At 48.6% G+C, this 17,484-nt stretch overlaps 1 long non-coding RNA gene across 1 annotated transcript in view; it reads right to left on the bottom strand.

Moving 5' to 3' along the window:
- Positions 1 to 12,780: 12,780 nt before the first annotated feature.
- Positions 12,781 to 17,484, bottom strand: part of LOC140199848 (uncharacterized) — a 30,070-nt gene continuing 25,366 nt past the window's right edge. The window contains exons 2-3 of the long non-coding RNA XR_011886506.1: positions 16,222 to 16,315; positions 12,781 to 12,855 (exon numbers count right to left, since the gene is read on the bottom strand). This is a non-coding gene — a long non-coding RNA (uncharacterized lncRNA). The remainder of the gene's footprint in view (positions 12,856 to 16,221; positions 16,316 to 17,484) is intronic.

The following is a 17,484-nucleotide window of genomic DNA, read 5'->3' as shown; positions in this document are numbered from 1 at the left end:
GAGAAGGAGAGAGAGACATGAAACCGGTCGGAGAGAGAGAGAGAGAAAGACCTGAAACAGGTCAGACCTGAAAAGGGTCAAAGAGGGAGAGAGTGAGAACTGAAACCGGTCAGAGAGGGAGAGAGATAACGGAAGTTGGTCAAGAGAGGGGGAGAGAGAGAGAAACCTGAAACCGGTCAGTGAGATAGAGAAATGCAACCAGTCAGAGAGGGAGAGAGAGACCAGAAACCAGTCCGAGAGAGAGAGAGAGAGACCTGAAACCGGTCAGGGACGAAGAGAGAGAACTGAAACGGGTCAGAGAGGGAGACAAAGACCTGAAACCGGTCAGAGATGGGGCGAGAGAGACCTGAAACCAGTCAGAGAGGGAGAGAGAGACCTGAAAGAGGTGAGAGAGAGGGAGACAGACCTGAAACCGGTCAAAGAGGGTGAGAGCGAGACCTGAAACCGGTCAGAGAGGGAGAATGAGAACGGAAACCAGTCAGAGAGAGAGAGGGAGAGACAGAGAGAGAGGACCTGAAACTGGTCAGACAGGGAGTGATAGATAGACGGTGAAATTGCTCAGAGAGGGAGAGAGAGACATGAATCCGGTCAGAGAGAGAGGGAGAGAGCGAGAGAGACCTGAAACCGGTCAGAGACGGACAGAGAGACTGGAACCCGGTCAGAGAGGGAGAGAAAGGCCCTGAAACTCATCACAGAGAGAGAAACCAGAAACCGGTCAGAAAGAGAGACAGACATGAAAACGGTCAGAGAGGGAGAGAGAGACCTGAAACCGTTAAGAGAGGGAGAGAGAGAGAGCTGATACCGGTCAGACATGGAGTGAGAGATCTGAAACCGGTCAGAAAGGGACAGAGAGTCCGAAACGGGTCAGAGAGGGAGAGAGACACCTGAAACCGGTCAGAGAGAGAGAGAGAGAGAGAGAGAGAGCTGAAACCGGTTAGTTAGAGAGAGAGAAAGAGAGACCTGAAACCGGTCAGAGAGGCAGAGAGAGAGCGAGAGACCTGAATCCGGTCAGAGAGGGAGAGAGAGACATGAAAATCGTCAGAGAGAGAGAGAGAGAGACCTGAAACCGGTCAGTGAGAGAGAGACATGAAACCGGTCAGAGAGGGAGAGAGACACCTGAAACCGGTGAGAGAGAGAAAGAGAGAGCGAGAGAGACCTGACACCCGTCAGAGACGGACAGAGAGACTGGACACCGGTCAGAGAGGGAGAGAAAGGCCCAGAAACTGATCAGAGAGAGAGAAACCAGAAACCGGTCAGAAAGGAAGACAGATATGAAAACAGTCAGAGAGAGAGAGTGAGAGACCTGAAACCGGTCAGAGAGGGACAGAGAGACCTGAAACCAGTCAGAGACAGAAAGAGAGAGTGACCTGAAACACATCAGAGAGAGAGAGAGAGACCTGAAACTGGACAGAGAGGAAGAGAAAGACATGAAACCGGTCAGAGAGTGAGAGAGAGAATGGAAACCGGTCAGAGAGAGAGAGAGAGAGAGAGAGAGAGAGAGAGAGCTGAAACCGGTTAGTTAGAGAGAGAGAAAGAGAGACCTGAAACCGGTCAGAGAGGCAGAGAGAGAGCGAGAGACCTGAATCCGGTCAGAGAGGGAGAGAGAGACATGAAAATCGTCAGAGAGAGAGAGACCTGAAACCGGTCAGTGAGAGAGAGACATGAAACTGGTCAGAGAGAGAGAGAGAGACCTGAAACCGGTCAGTGAGAGAAAGACATGAAACCGGTCAGAGAGGGAGAGAGACACCTGAAACTGGTGAGAGAGAGAAAGAGAGAGCGAGAGAGACCTGACACCCGTCAGAGACAGACAGAGAGACTGGAAACCGGTCAGAGAGGGACAGAGAGAATGGAAACCGGTCAGAGAGAGAGAGAGAGAGAGAGAGAGAGACCTGAAACCGGTCAGATAGGGAGTGAGAGATAGATGGTGAAATCGCTCAGAGAGGGAGAGAGAGACCTGAAACCGGTCAAAAAGGGAGAGAGAGAATGGAAGCCGTTCAGAGACAGAGACAGAGAGAGACCTGAAACTGGTCAGAGAGGGAGAGAGAGACCTGAATCTGGAGAGAGAGAGAAAGAGAGAGCGAGAGAGACCTGAAAACGGTCAGAGAGAGAGAGAGAGAGAGAGAGAGAGTGTGAGAGAGAGAGAGAGTGAGACCTGAAACCGGTCAGAGAGGGACAGAGAAACCTGAAACCAGTCAGAGACAGAAAGACAGTGCGACCTGAAACCGGTCAGAGACAGAAAGAGAGAGTGACCTGAAACACATCAGAGAGAGAGAGAGAGGCCTGAAAGTGGACAGAGAGGAAGAGAAAGACATGAAACCGGTCAGAGAGTGAGAGAGAGACCTGAAACCGGTCAGAGACAGAAAGACAGTGCGACCTGAAACTGGTCAGAGAGAGGGAGAGAGACCTGAAAACGGTCAGAGAGGGAGAGAGAGACCTGAAAGAGGTCAGATAGAGGGAGACAGACCTGAAACCAGTCAGAGAGGGAGAGAGAGAATGGAAACCAGTCAGAGAGACAGAGAGACCTGAAACTGGTCAGAGAGAGGGAGAGAGAGAGACCTGAAACCGGTCAGAGGGAGACAGTGAGACCTGAAACCAGTCAGAGAAGGAGAGAGAGACATGAAACCGGTCGGAGAGAGAGAGAGAGAAAGACCTGAAACAGGTCAGACCTGAAAAGGGTCAAAGAGGGAGAGAGTGAGAACTGAAACCGGTCAGAGAGGGAGAGAGATAACAGAAGTTGGTCAAGAGAGGGGGAGAGAGAGAGAAACCTGAAACCGGTCAGTGAGATAGAGAAATGCAACCAGTCAGAGAGGGAGAGAGAGACCAGAAACCAGTCCGAGAGAGAGAGAGAGAGACCTGAAACCGGTCAGGGACGAAGAGAGAGAACTGAAACGGGTCAGAGAGGGAGACAAAGACCTGAAACCGGTCAGAGATGGGGCGAGAGAGACCTGAAACCAGTCAGAGAGGGAGAGAGAGACCTGAAAGAGGTGAGAGAGAGGGAGACAGACCTGAAACCGGTCAAAGAGGGTGAGAGCGAGACCTGAAACCGGTCAGAGAGGGAGAATGAGAACGGAAACCAGTCAGAGAGAGAGAGGGAGAGACAGAGAGAGAGGACCTGAAACTGGTCAGACAGGGAGTGATCGATAGACGGTGAAATTGCTCAGAGAGGGAGAGAGAGACATGAATCCGGTCAGAGAGAGAGGGAGAGAGCGAGAGAGACCTGAAACCGGTCAGAGACGGACAGAGAGACTGGAACCCGGTCAGAGAGGGAGAGAAAGGCCCTGAAACTCATCACAGAGAGAGAAACCAGAAACCGGTCAGAAAGAGAGACAGACATGAAAACGGTCAGAGAGGGAGAGAGAGACCTGAAACCGTTAAGAGAGGGAGAGAGAGAGAGCTGATACCGGTCAGACATGGAGTGAGAGATCTGAAACCGGTCAGAGAGGGACAGAGAGTCCTGAAACGGGTCAGAGAGGGAGAGAGACACCTGAAACCGGTCAGAGAGAGAGAGAGAGAGAGAGAGCTGAAACCGGTTAGTTAGAGAGAGAGAAAGAGAGACCTGAAACCGGTCAGAGAGGCAGAGAGAGAGCGAGAGACCTGAATCCGGTCAGAGAGGGAGAGAGAGACATGAAAATCGTCAGAGAGAGAGAGAGAGAGACCTGAAACCGGTCAGTGAGAGAGAGACATGAAACCGGTCAGAGAGGGAGAGAGACACCTGAAACCGGTGAGAGAGAGAAAGAGAGAGCGAGAGAGACCTGACACCCGTCAGAGACGGACAGAGAGACTGGAAACCGGTCAGAGAGGGAGAGAAAGGCCCAGAAACTGATCAGAGAGAGAGAAACCAGAAACCGGTCAGAAAGGAAGACAGATATGAAAACAGTCAGAGAGAGAGAGAGAGAGACCTGAAACCGGTCAGAGAGGGACAGAGAGACCTGAAACCAGTCAGAGACAGAAAGAGAGAGTGACCTGAAACACATCAGAGAGAGAGAGAGAGACCTGAAACTGGACAGAGAGGAAGAGAAAGACATGAAACCGGTCAGAGAGTGAGAGAGAGACCTGGAACCGGTCAGAGACAGAAAGACAGTGTGACCTGAAACTGGTCAGAGACAGAAAGAGAGAGTGACCTGAAACACATCAGAGAGAGAGAGCGAGAGACCTGAATCCGGTCAGAGAGGGAGAGAGAGACATGAAAATCGTCAGAGAGAGAGAGAGAGAGACCTGAAACCGGTCAGTGAGAGAGAGACATGAAACCGGTCAGAGAGGGAGAGGGACACCTGAAACCGGTGAGAGAGAGAAAGAGAGAGCGAGAGAGACCTGACACCCGTCAGAGACGGACAGAGAGACTGGAAACCGGTCAGAGAGGGAGAGAAAGGCCCAGAAACTGATCAGAGAGAGAGAAACCAGAAACCGGTCAGAAAGGAAGACAGATATGAAAACAGTCAGAGAGAGAGAGTGAGAGACCTGAAACCGGTCAGAGAGGGACAGAGAGACCTGAAACCAGTCAGAGACAGAAAGAGAGAGTGACCTGAAACACATCAGAGAGAGAGAGAGAGACCTGAAACTGGACAGAGAGGAAGAGAAAGACATGAAACCGGTCAGAGAGTGAGAGAGAGAATGGAAACCGGTCAGAGAGAGAGAGAGAGAGACCTGAAACCACTCAGAGAGAGGGAGAGAGACCTGAAAACGGTCAGAGAGGGAGAGAGAGACCTGAAAGAGGTCAGAGAGAGGGAGACAGACCTGAAACCAGTCAGAGAGGGAGAGAGAGAATGGAAACCAGTCAGAGAGAGAGAGAGAGCTGATACCAGTCAGACAGGGAGTGAGAGATCTGAAACCGGTCAGAGAGGGACAGAGAGTCCTGAAACGGGTCAGAGAGGGAGAGAGACATGAAACTGATCACAGAGAGAGAGAGACACCTGAAGCCAGTCAGAAACGTGGCGAGATAGAACTGAAAACTGGTCAGAGAGGGAGAGAGAGAGAGAGAGAAAGACCTGAAACCGGTCAGAGAGGGAGAGAGAGAACTGAAACCGGTCAGAGAGGGAGAGAGAGACCTAAAGCCGGTCAGACAGAGAGAGAGAGAGAGAGAGAGAGAGAGAGTGAGAGAGACCTGAAATTGGTCAGAGAGGGAGAGAGAGATCTGAAACCGGTCAGAGAGTGAGAGAGAGAGACATGAAACCAGTCAGAGAGGGAGAGAGAAAGACCTGAAACTGGTCAGAGAGAGGGAGAGAGAGAGACCCAAAACCGGTCAGAGAGGGAGACAGTGAGACCTGAAACCAGTCAGAGAGGGAGAGAGAGACATGAAACCAGTCAGAGAGAGAGAGAGAGAGAGAGAGACCTGAAACCGGTCAGAGAGAGAGAGAAAGACCTGAAACAGGTCAGGCAGAGGGAGACAGACCTGAAAAGGGTCAAAGAGGAAGAGAGTGAGAACTGAAACGGTCAGAGAGGGAAAGAGATAACGGAACTGGTCAAGAGAAGGAGAGAGAGAGAGACCTGAAACTGTTCAGTGAGATAGAGACATGAAACCAGTCAGAGAGGAAGAGAGAGACCAGAAACCAGTCTGAGAGAGAGAGAGAGAGACCTGAAACCGATCAGAGACGAAGAGAGAGAACTGAAACGGGTGAGAGAGGGAGAGAGAGACCTGAAACCGTTCAGAGAGGGAGACAAAGACCTGAAACCGATCAGAGATGGGGCGAGAGAGACCTGAAATCGTTCAGAGAGAGAGAGAGAGTCCTGAAACCGGTCAGAGGGAGAGAGAAAGAGACCTGAAACTGGTTAGTGAGAGAGAGAGAGAGAGAGAGAGAGAGAGAGAGACCTGAAACCGGTCAGAGAGGGACAGAGAGACCTGAAACCGGTCAGAGACAGAAAGAGAGAGTGACCTGAAACACATCAGTGAGAGAGAGAGAGACCTGAAACTGGACAGAGAGGAAGAGAAAGACATGAAACCGGTCAGAGAGTGAGAGAGAGACCTGAAACCGGTCAGAGACAGAAAGACAGTGTGACCTGAAACTGGTCAGAGACAGAAAGAGAGAGTGACCTGAAACACATCAGAGAGAGAGAGAGAGAGACCTGAAACTGGACAGAGAGGGAGAGAAAGATCTGAAACCGGTCAGAGAGTGAGAGAGAGAACAGAAACCGGTCGGAGAGAGAGAGAGAGAGACCTGAAACCACTCGGAGAGAGGGAGAGAGACCTGAAAACGGTCAGAGAGGGAGAGAGAGACCTGAAAGAGTTCAGAGAGAGGGAGACAGACCTGAAACCAGTCAGAGAGGGAGAGAGAGAATGGAAACCAGTCAGAGAGAGAGAGAGCTGATACCAGTCAGACAGGGAGTGAGAGATCTGAAACCGGTCAGAGAGGGACAGAGAGTCCTGAAACGGGTCAGAGAGGGAGAGAGACATGAAACTGATCACAAAGAGAGAGAGACACCTGAAGCCAGTCAGAAACGTGGCGAGATAGAACTGAAACTGGTCAGAGAGGGAGAGAGAGAGAGAGAGAAAGACCTGAAACCGGTCAGAGAGGGAGAGAGAGAACTGAAACCGGTCAGAGAGGGAGAGAGAGACCTGAAGCCGGTCAGACAGAGAGACAGAGAGAGAGAGAGAGAGAGCGAGAGAGACCTGAAATTGGTCAGAGAGGGAGAGAGAGACCTAAAGCCGGTCAGACAGAGAGAGAGAGAGAGAGAGAGTGAGAGAGACCTGAAATTGGTCAGAGAGGGAGAGAGAGATCTGAAACCGGTCAGAGAGGGAGAGAGAGACATGAAACCAGTCAGAGAGGGAGAGAGAAAGACCTGAAACTGGTCGGACAGAGGGAGAGAGAGAGACCCAAAACCGGTCAGAGAGGGAGACAGTGAGACCTGAAACCAGTCAGAGAGGGAGAGAGAGACCTGAAACCGGTCAGAGAGAGAGAGAAAGACCTGAAACAGGTCAGGCAGAGGGAGACAGACCTGAAAAGGGTCAAAGAGGGAGAGAGTGAGAACTGAAACCGGTCAGAGAGGGAAAGAGATAACGGAACTGGTCAAGAGAAGGAGAGAGAGAGAGACCTGAAACTGTTCAGTGAGATAGAGACATGAAACCAGTCAGAGAGGAAGAGAGAGACCAGAAACCAGTCTGAGAGAGAGAGAGAGACCTGAAACCGGTCAGGGACGAAGAGAGAGAACTGAAACGGGTGAGAGAGGGAGAGAGAGACCTGAAACCGTTCAGAGAGGGAGACAAAGACTTGAAACCGATCAGAGATGGGGCGAGAGAGACCTGAAATCGTTCAGAGAGGGAGAGAGAGTCCTGAAACCGGTCAGAGGGAGAGAGAAAGAGACCTGAAACCGGTTAGTGAGAGAGAAAGAGAGAGAGAGAGAGAGAGACCTGAAACCGGTCAGAGAGGGACAGAGAGACCTGAAACCAGTCAGAGAGAGAGAGAGAGAGGGAGACCTGAAACCGGTCAGAGACAGAAAGAGAGGGTGACCTGAAACACATCAGAGAGAGAGAGAGAGACCTGAAACTGGACAAAGAGGGAGAGAGAGACCTGAAACCGGTCAGAGAGGGAGAGAGAGACCTGAAACCGTTCAGAGAGGGAGACAAAGACCTGAAATCGATCAGAGATGGGGCGAGAGAGACCTGAAACCGTTCAGAGAGGGAGAGAGAGTCCTGAAACCGGTCAGAGGGAGAGAGAAAGAGACCTGAAACCGGTTAGTGAGAGAGAGAGAGAGAGAGCTGAAACCGGTCAGAGAGGGAGACAGAGAGAGACCTGAAACCGGTCAGAGAGGGACAGAGAGACCTGAAACCAGTTAGAGAGAGAGAGACTTGAAACCAGTCAGAGACAGAAAGACAGAGAGACCTGAAACCAGTCAGAGACAGAAAGACAGTGCGACCTGAAACCGGTCAGAGACAGAAAGAGAGAGTGACCTGAAACACATCAGAGAGAGAGAGAGAGGCCTGAAAGTGGACAGAGAGGAAGAGAAAGACATGAAACTGGTCAGAGAGTGAGAGAGAGACCCGAAACCGGTCAGAGACAGAAAGACAGTGCGACCTGAAACTGGTCAGAGAGAGGGAGAGAGACCTGAAAACGGTCAGAGAGGGAGAGAGAGACCTGAAAGAGGTCAGAGAGAGGGAGACAGACCTGAAACCAGTCAGAGAGGGAGAGAGAGAATGGAAACCAGTCAGAGAGACAGAGAGACCTGAAACTGGTCAGAGAGAGGGAGAGAGAGAGACCTGAAACCGGTCAGAGGGAGACAGTGAGACCTGAAACCAGTCAGAGAAGGAGAGAGAGACATGAAACCGGTCGGAGAGAGAGAGAGAGAAAGACCTGAAACAGGTCAGACCTGAAAAGGGTCAAAGAGGGAGAGAGTGAGAACTGAAACCGGTCAGAGAGGGAGAGAGATAACGGAAGTTGGTCAAGAGAGGGGGAGAGAGAGAGAAACCTGAAACCGGTCAGTGAGATAGAGAAATGCAACCAGTCAGAGAGGGAGAGAGAGACCAGAAACCAGTCCGAGAGAGAGAGAGAGACCTGAAACCAGTCAGGGACGAAGAGAGAGAACTGAAACGGGTCAGAGAGGGAGAGAGAGACCTGAAACTGTTCAGAGAGGGAGACAAAGACCTGAAACCGGTCAGAGATGGGGCGAGAGAGACCTGAAACCAGTCAGAGAGGGAGAGAGAGACCTGAAAGAGGTGAGAGAGAGGGAGACAGACCTGAAACCGGTCAAAGAGGGTGAGAGCGAGACCTGAAACCGGTCAGAGAGGGAGAATGAGAACGGAAACCAGTCAGAGAGAGAGAGGGAGAGACAGAGAGAGAGGACCTGAAACTGGTCAGACAGGGAGTGATAGATAGACGGTGAAATTGCTCAGAGAGAGAGAGAGAGACACCTGAAGCCAGTCAGAGACATGGCGAGATAGAACTGAAACCGGTCAGAGAGGGAGAGAGAGAGAGAGAGAGAGAGAAAAAGACCTGAAACCGGTCAGAGAGGGAGAGAGAGAACTGAAACCGGTCAGAGAGGGAGAGAGAGACCTGAAGCCGGTCAGACAGAGAGACAGAGAGAGAGAGAGAGAGAGAGAGTGAGAGAGACCTGAAATTGGTCAGAGAGGGAGAGAGAGATCTGAAACCGGTCAGAGAGGGAGAGAGAGACCTGAAACCGGTCAGGGAGGGAGAGAGAGAGACCTGAAACTGGTCATAGAGAGGGAGGGAGAGAGACCCAAAACCGGTCAGAGAGGGAGACAGTGAGACCTGAAACCAGTCAGAGAGGGAGAGAGAGACGTGAAACCGGTCAGAGAGGGAGAGAGATATTAAACCGGTCAGACAGGGAGCGAGAGAACCGAAACCGGTCGGAGAGAGACAGAGAGACAGATCTAAACCTTTCAGAGAGGGAGAGGGAGAGGTGAAACCGGTCAGAGAGGGAGAGAGACCTGAAACCGTTCAGAGAGGGAGAGAGACCTGATACTGGTCATACAGGGAGAGAGAGACCTGAAACCGGTCTGAGACGGGGAGAGTGAGACCTAAAACCGGTCAGAGAGTGAGAAGAGACTTGACACCGTTCAGAGAGCGAGAGAGAGACCTGAAACTGGTCAGAGAGACAGAGAGAGAGACCTGAAACAGGTCAGGGAGAGAGAGAGACCTGAAACCGGTCAGAGAGGGAGAGAGAGACCTGAAACTGGTCAGAGAGAGAGGGACAGAAAGACCTGAAACCAGTCAGTGAGGGGGAGTGAGAACTGAAACCGGTCAGAGAGGGAGAGAGGGAACTGAAACCGGTCAGAGAGGGAGAGAGAGAGACCTGAATCTGGTCAGAGAGAGAGAGAGACCTGAAACCGGTGAGAGAGGGGGAGAGGGAGACCTGAAACCTGTCAGAGAGGGGGAGAGGGAGAGAGACCGAGACCTGAAACCGGTCAGACAGGGAGAGAGAGAGACCTGAAACTGGTCAGAGAGGGAGAGAGAGATGTGAAACCGGTCAGAGAGAGAGGGAGGAGACCTGAAACCGGTGATAGAGAGAGAGAGACCTGAAACCGGTCAGAGAGTGGGAGAGACGTGAAACCATTCAAACAGGGGCAGAGAGCCTGGAAACCGGTCAGTGAGGTTTGAGTGGTCTGTGAGAGGTGTCGAAGGAGTGTGGGTGGAGAGGAGGGGGAGAGGCTTTGCCATGACATAAACCCTGATGGGGAGTGAAGATTCCTGAAGTTAAGGTTTGAATTTGAATGGCTGTTGGCGTGGTCTACCTAAGGCATTTGAAACAAGTTTCTGTGTCACTGTTCAACTCTCTGCCTGACCTCACCCATCACCAACCCAATCAGTCACTCTCCCCTCCCCCTCAGTTTGTGCCCATGTCTTCAGTGTATCAATGTCCTTTTGCAGAATCCCCTCATGAAACTGTTTCACCTCTGTCCCGCACTGTAAGCTTTGTATAAACTATCCATCTACTCATCTACTCGCTCTGCTGCTGTTCTCTGCCTGTCCATCCTCTTGTTGTTTGAAGTGGCCAAGCATTAAGACTCACTGAACTGCAAGCACACAAATCGGCTGTGAGCACAAGTGGTTAAAAGCCTTGCATCTTATTCTTTCCAAAGAAGCCATAGGAAGGAATTCAGCATTAACTGATTCTACAGATGGGGTCTTGTTTTGACATCAAGTCCTCTGGTGTCTGCTTCACATCAGGAATCTTGGCCCCTCCTTTGTCGTGCTGAGCTAAAGGCTCAATAATGGACAGCTATGATCCCACATCTTCCCATACATCCTGAATCAGCTCACACCCAGAATTCTGACATTGTCGGACTTTACTTTGCAACAGAAAGGTCTGATGCACTTTGCCATAGCTCATCATACAGAGACAGAACAATAGGGGGCTGGCCACAGAACTAACAGCTAACTTCAGCACAGGCAGGGGTGGGAGAGTTGCTGGCCTCTCAGGCTCCAGCGGAAGCAAACCCATCAACCAAAGCAGTGATGCAAGAGCACTCTGATTGGAGCACAGGATCGGGCCCTGTGAATGGACCTCCCACAGCACACTTCCTATTGGCCATGGCTTTTAAGTTGCCATGTTTTACCAACAGTTAGCTCAACAGGAAAAACCAGCAATCAAGAGGATAAAAGTCTTTCACAATAAATCAAAAGTCAAGATATTTGCAATCGGTTGTGTTTATACTGCATCAATCTCATACTAATCCCACTGTTACCCTGCCTTCGGCAACAGACTCTTACTAAATCATCCATTTTTTAAAGAGCTTCTGTGAGTCTACCTCACATTCTCTGTTGTTTCCAAGATCCCCAATTCCTATAGAACAACTTGTGGAAAGTTCTTCCATCCTCTCTCAGTGACAACTTTCAACTGCAAACAAACTGTTCGTAGAACCAACGGGTCAGATAGTGTCTGTAGAGAAAAGAGATGGTTTACTGCATCAGGACTTAACCAAAAATGTTGATGAAGCTGCCTTCAGGGACGTTCTCTGACCTGCTGGATTGATAATATTTTTATTGTCACATGTACTGAGATAGAGGGAAAAGCTTTTGTATGCTGGCGAGATAGATTATGGCATTCATTGAGATAGTGTGAAAAGAAAAAAGGTTCAAAAGGTCAAAGTTCAAAGTAAAATTTATTATCAGAGTACATACACATCACCACACACAACCCTGAGATTCTTTTTCCTGCAGGCATGCTCAGCAAATCTATAGAACAGTAATTGTAAACAGGATCAATGGAAGAGCAAGAGCACAGAAGACAACAAACTGTGCAAATGCAGATATAATAAATAGCGAGAGCATGAAATAACAAAATAAAGAGTCCTTAAAGTGAGATCATTGGTTGTGGGAACATCTCAATAGATGAGTGTAGTTACACACACAAGAAATGCTGGTGAACACAGTGAGCCAGGCAGCATCTATAGGAAGAGGTACAGTCAATGTTTCAGGCTGGGACCCTTTGTCAGGACTAACTGAAAGAAGAGATAGTAAGAGTCACTCCCTACGCGACTCCTTTGTCCATTCGTCCCCCTCATCCCTTCCCACCGATCTCCCTCCTGGCACTTATCCGTGTAAGCGGAACAAATACTACACATGCCCTTACACTTCCTCCCTCACCACCATTCAGGGCCTCAGACAGTCCTTCCAGGTGAGGAGTCACTTCACCTGTGAGTCGGCTGGGGTGATATACTGCGTCCGGTGCTCCCGATGTGGCCTTCTATATATTGGCGAGACCCGACGCAGACTGGGATATCATTTCGCTGAACACCTACGCTCTGTCCACCAGAGAAAGCAGGATCTCCCAGTGGCCACATATTTTAATTCCACGTCCCATTCCCATTCTGATATGTCTATCCACGGCCTCCTCTACTGTCAAGATAAAGCCACACTCAGGTTGGAGGAACAACACCTTATATTCCGTTGGGTAGCCTCCAACCTGATGGCATGAACATTGACTTCTCTAACTTCCGTTAATGCCCCAGCTCCCCTTTGTACCCCAACCCTTAATTATTTATTTATTTACTTACTCACTCTCTTTTTTCTCCCTCTGTCCCTCTCACTATACTCCTTGTCCATTCTCTGGGTTCCCCGCCCCCCCCCCCCCCGCCTTTCCTTCTCCCTGGGCCTCCTGTCCCATGATCCTCTCATATCCCCTTTTGCCTATCACCTGTCCAGCTCTTGCCTCTATCCCTCCCCCTCCTGTCTTCTCCTATCATTTTTGATCTCCCCCTCCCCCTCCCACTTTTAAATCCCTTACTCACTCTTCCTTCAGTTAGTCCTGACGAAGGGTCTCGGCCTGAAACGTCAACTGTACCTCTTCCTAGAGATGCTGCCTGGCCTGCTGCGTTCACCAGCATTTCTTGTGTGTGTTGCCTGAACTTCGAGCCTCTGCAGATTTCCTCATGATGAGTGTAGTTATCCTCTTTTGTTCAAGAGCCTGATGGTTGAGGAGTAGTAATTGTTTTTGAACCTGGTGCTGTGAGTCCTGATGCTCCTGTACCTTCTACCTGATGGCAGCAGCGAAAAAAAGAGCCTGGCCTGAGTGGTGAGGATCTTTGATGATGGATGCTGCTTTTCTGTGGCAATGTTTCATTAAATGTGCTCAATGGTTGCACTGATGCACTGGGCCGAATCCACTACCTTTTGTAGGATTTTCCACTCAAAGGCATCGCTGTTCCCATACCAGGCCGTAATGCAGCCACAGCACACATATATAGAAGTTTGTCAAAGTTCTTGATGACTTGCCAAATCTCCGCAGAGTCCCAAGGAAGTAGAGGCGCTGTTGTGCTTTCTTTGCAATTACATTTATGTGATGGGTCCAGGACAGGTCCTCTGAGATAGTGACACACAGGAATTTAAAGTTACTGACCCTCTCCACCTCCAATCCTCCAATGAGGACTGGCTCATGGACCTCTGGTTTCCCTCTCCTGAAATCTACAATTCGTTCTGTGGTCTTGCTGACATTGAGAACAGAAAGCAGAATGTAGTACTATGGTTACAGAGAAAATGCAGTGCAGGTATACTACAACAAGTGCAAGACCTACTACGAGCTATATTGAGAGACAAAGAGTTTACCCTAATTGCTCATTCAATAACAGCAGGATAGAAGCTGTTCTGGTGACATGTGCTCTCGGACATTCGTATCTTCCACCTAATGGAAGGTGGGGGCAGGGTTGAGAGAAGGGAGAATGACAGGGGTCCTTCATTATGCTGGCTGTTTTCCCAAGGAAGTGGGATGTGTAGACAGAGTCAATGATGGAGAGGGCTAGTTTGTGTGATAGACTGGGCAGCTTTCACTCAGCTGTTTGTTTTTTTGCTCCCAATTCCATGGTTATCTATATCTTCTCGAGTCTCCTTCACCCCCACCACTAACTCTTGATTCAAGATTCATCTTTCTGCCTCATTCTGAGTGAATCTCAGTGATGTAAGAATTCAAATCAATTGTATTTCAGCCTCTTGGCTGCCACAGAAATAGCTACAGTTTATCAAACTTTTTCTCAATTTATAGTTCCCCATTCCAGCATCACCTTGCAAATGTATGTGACATTCCTTTCATGGGTTTCAAGGTCACTCTGTAATAATGAGGACATAGTCCCGCACGTGAGGTAGCAGTCACCAATTTTCAGTTTGAGAGGGAGGAGAGAAAAGTCAGATGTTCTGCAGTTTCTGGGGCAGTTCGGAAGGTGCAAGATAGGTACATCCCAAAGATGAAGAACTATCCTCAAGGGACGACAAGGCAACTGTGGCTGACAAGGGAGGCCAAAGACAGTGCAGAAACAAAAGAGATAGAGAAAAAAATAGAGGAAATTAGAGGACTGGGAAGCTTTTTAAAAACTAAAGGAGAGGAAAAAATGAAATATGAAGGGGAGCTAGCCAATATTATAAAAGAGAATATCCAAAGTGTTTTCAAATACATAAAGAGTAAAAGAATGGATATTGGATCACTGGAAAATGACACTGGAGAGGTAGTAATAGGGTACAATGAAATAGCGGATGAACTGAATAGATATTTTGTTTCAGTCTTCACGGTGGAGTATGCCAGAATTTGAAAGTATTGGGGACACAAGTCATGTAGATGCTATATAAAAGGAGAAAGTGCTTGGGAAGGTCTGAAGGTTGATAAGTAACCTGGACCAGATGGACTACACCCCACGGTTCTGAAAGAGATAGCAGAAGAGATTGTGGAGGCACTCATAATGATCCTTCAAGACTCACTAGATTCAGGAATGCTTCCAGGGGACTGGAAAACTGCAAATGTCATTCTACTCTTTAAAAAGGGAGGGAGGCAGTAGAAAGGAAATTATAGTGCAGTTAGCCTGACTACAGTGGTTGGGAAGATGTTGGAGTCCATTATTAAGATTGAAATCTCAGGGTACTTGGAGGTACATGATAAATAGGCCGAAGTTAACATGGCTTTCTTAAGGGGAAATCTTGCCTGACAAACCTGTTGGAAACATTTGAGGAAACAACAGGTAGGATAGACAAAAGAAAGTCAGTGAATGTTGTTTACCTGGATTTTGAGAAGGCCTTTGACAAGCTGTTGCACGTGAGCCTGCTTAAGAAGATAAGAATCTGTTGTATTACTGGGAAGATTCTAGCATGGATGGAAGATTGGCAGACTGGCAGGAGACAAAGAGAGGAAATAAAGGAAGTCTGTTCTGGATGGCTGGCAGTGACTAGTGGTGTTCTGCAGGGGACAGGGTTGGGACCTTTTCTTTTCACATTATATGTCAACATTTTGGATAATGGAATTGATGGCTTTGTAGCCAAGTTTGCAGATGATACGTGAGGAGGTATTAGTGTTGAAGGAGCGGGAGTCTGCAGAAGGATTTGGACAGATTAGGAGAATGGGCAAAGAAATAGTAGATGGAATACAGTGTTGGGAAATGGATGGTTGTGCACTTTGGTAGAGGTAGACTATTTTCTAAACAGGGATAAAATTCAGAAAGCCAAGGTGCAAAGGGACTTAGGAGTCCTTGTGCAGGATTCCCTAAAAGTTAACTTGCAGCAACACACATCAAAGTTGCTGGTGAATGCAGCAGGCCAGGCAGCATCTCTAGGAAGAGGTGCAGTTGACGTTTCAGGCCAAGACCCTTCGTCAGTTAACTTGCAGGTTGAGTCGGTGGTAAAGAAGGCAAATCCAATGTTAGCATTCATTGAGAGGACTAGAATATAAAAGCAAGGATGTGATGCTGAGGCTTTGTAAGGCATTGATCAGCCTGCACTTGGAGTATTGTGAGCAGTTTTGGGTTCCTTATCTGCGAAAAGATGTGATGGCATTGGGGAGGTCCAAAGCAGGTTCATGAGAATGATTCCAGGAATGAAAGGGTTAAAGTATGAGGAGCATTTAATGGCTATAGGCCTGTGTTCACTGGAGCTTAGAAGAATGAGTGGGAATCTCATCAAAACCTATCAAATATTGAAAGGTATAGACAAGGGTGGATGTGGAGAGAATGCTTCCCATAGACTGTGAGTTCAGGACCAGGGCGCACAGTTTCAGAATAGAGGGACATCCATTTAGAACAGAGATGAGGAAGAATTTATTTACCGGGAGGGTGGTGAATCTGTGGAATTCATTTCCATGAATGGCTGTGGAGGCCAAGTCATTGAGTACATTTATAGCAGAGGTTGATGAGTTCCTGATTAGTCAGGTTGTCAAAAGTTATGGGGAAAAGGGAGGAGACGAGGGCTGAGAGGGAAAATGGATTAGCCATGATGAAATGACAGAGTGGATTCGATGGGCTGAATAGCCTAGTTCTACTGCTATGTCTTATGGTCTTATCTCCATCAAAAGTGACCATACCTGTACGTCCATTGTTGTTTTGGAGATCTATCAGCTTTGTTCCATCACGTAGCTGACGTGTGGTACCTCAGGACCACTCTTTACTATTGGGATGCTGGAGAGGACAAAAGCAAGAGAGAGAGAGAGAGAGGTCAACAACACTTGGCTTAATACATTACAGCTCTACACTTCAAACTGAACATCTCAAATAAATAGAGCATGGAACTGTTATAGCACCAGCGACTGAAGTTCAATTCCAACCACTGTCCATAAGGAGTTTGGACATTCTCCCCATGACCATATGGTTTCCTCTGGGTGCTCCAGTGTCCTCCCACGTTCCAAAGACGTACAAGTTAGTAGCCTAGTTGTTCACATCGGTGTAATTTTGCAGTGCAGACTCATTAGGCCAACAGGGCCTGTATCTCTAAATAAATAAATAATGCACAGGAGCAGCCATTTTAACCCACAACACTGCACCAAAGTTTCACCTATTCATTAAAAATCTAACTTTTTTGCCTACATCTCTTCATTCATCTGTCTCTAAGAATCTCTCACACGCCTCTGTCTCCACTATCACCCACCACTCTGTGAAGAATAACCAGCTTCACACTTCAATTTCAATGCATACCCCCTAGTATTAGACATTTCTATCCTGTCTGTCTGCTCCATCAATGCCTCTCATAATCTTATCAACTTCTGTCAAGTCTCTCAACAGCCTCCACTGCTCAGGAGAAAACCACCCTAATGTGTCCAGCCTCTCCTTACAGCTTATTATCTCTATTCAAGGTAGTACCCCTTATATCAAGAGGTAGCACCTCTTGATAAATCATTTCTGCTTCCTTTCCAAAGCCTCCACTTCCTACCTTTATAGTGCGCCAGAGGTGAATGCAATACTCCAGATGCAGCCAAGCTAGATTCTGAAAAAGCTGCAACATAACTCCCTGACTCTTGATCTCAGTTCCCGACTAATAGAGGTGAGCATGCAGTCTAGCTTCTTCAGCAACTGGGAACACACATCAGGCCAGGGAACTTCAGGTCAGCCGTGAACAATGGTGAAAGCTTAGCTCTGTTTTCATCTTACCAGATCTGCTTTACTTCCAGCATCTATAATTAAAAATCAGCGTGTAGCTGCCATTGCCAAGTGTCTTAGGATCAAACGTTCCAACAAGTTTCCACAGATGCACTGCTGAAAGTACCCTGACTTGCTACATCACGGTCTGGTACAGTAATTTGAATGCACAGAAGCTGCAGAGAGTAGAGAGTAGAGGACAGAGCTGGATACAT

Source organism: Mobula birostris, chromosome 6 (genome assembly GCF_030028105.1).
Source record: "Mobula birostris isolate sMobBir1 chromosome 6, sMobBir1.hap1, whole genome shotgun sequence".
NCBI lineage: Eukaryota > Metazoa > Chordata > Chondrichthyes > Myliobatiformes > Myliobatidae > Mobula > Mobula birostris.
Note: the sequence above shows the minus strand (reverse complement) of the source record. Positions and strands in the feature narration are given on the sequence as shown.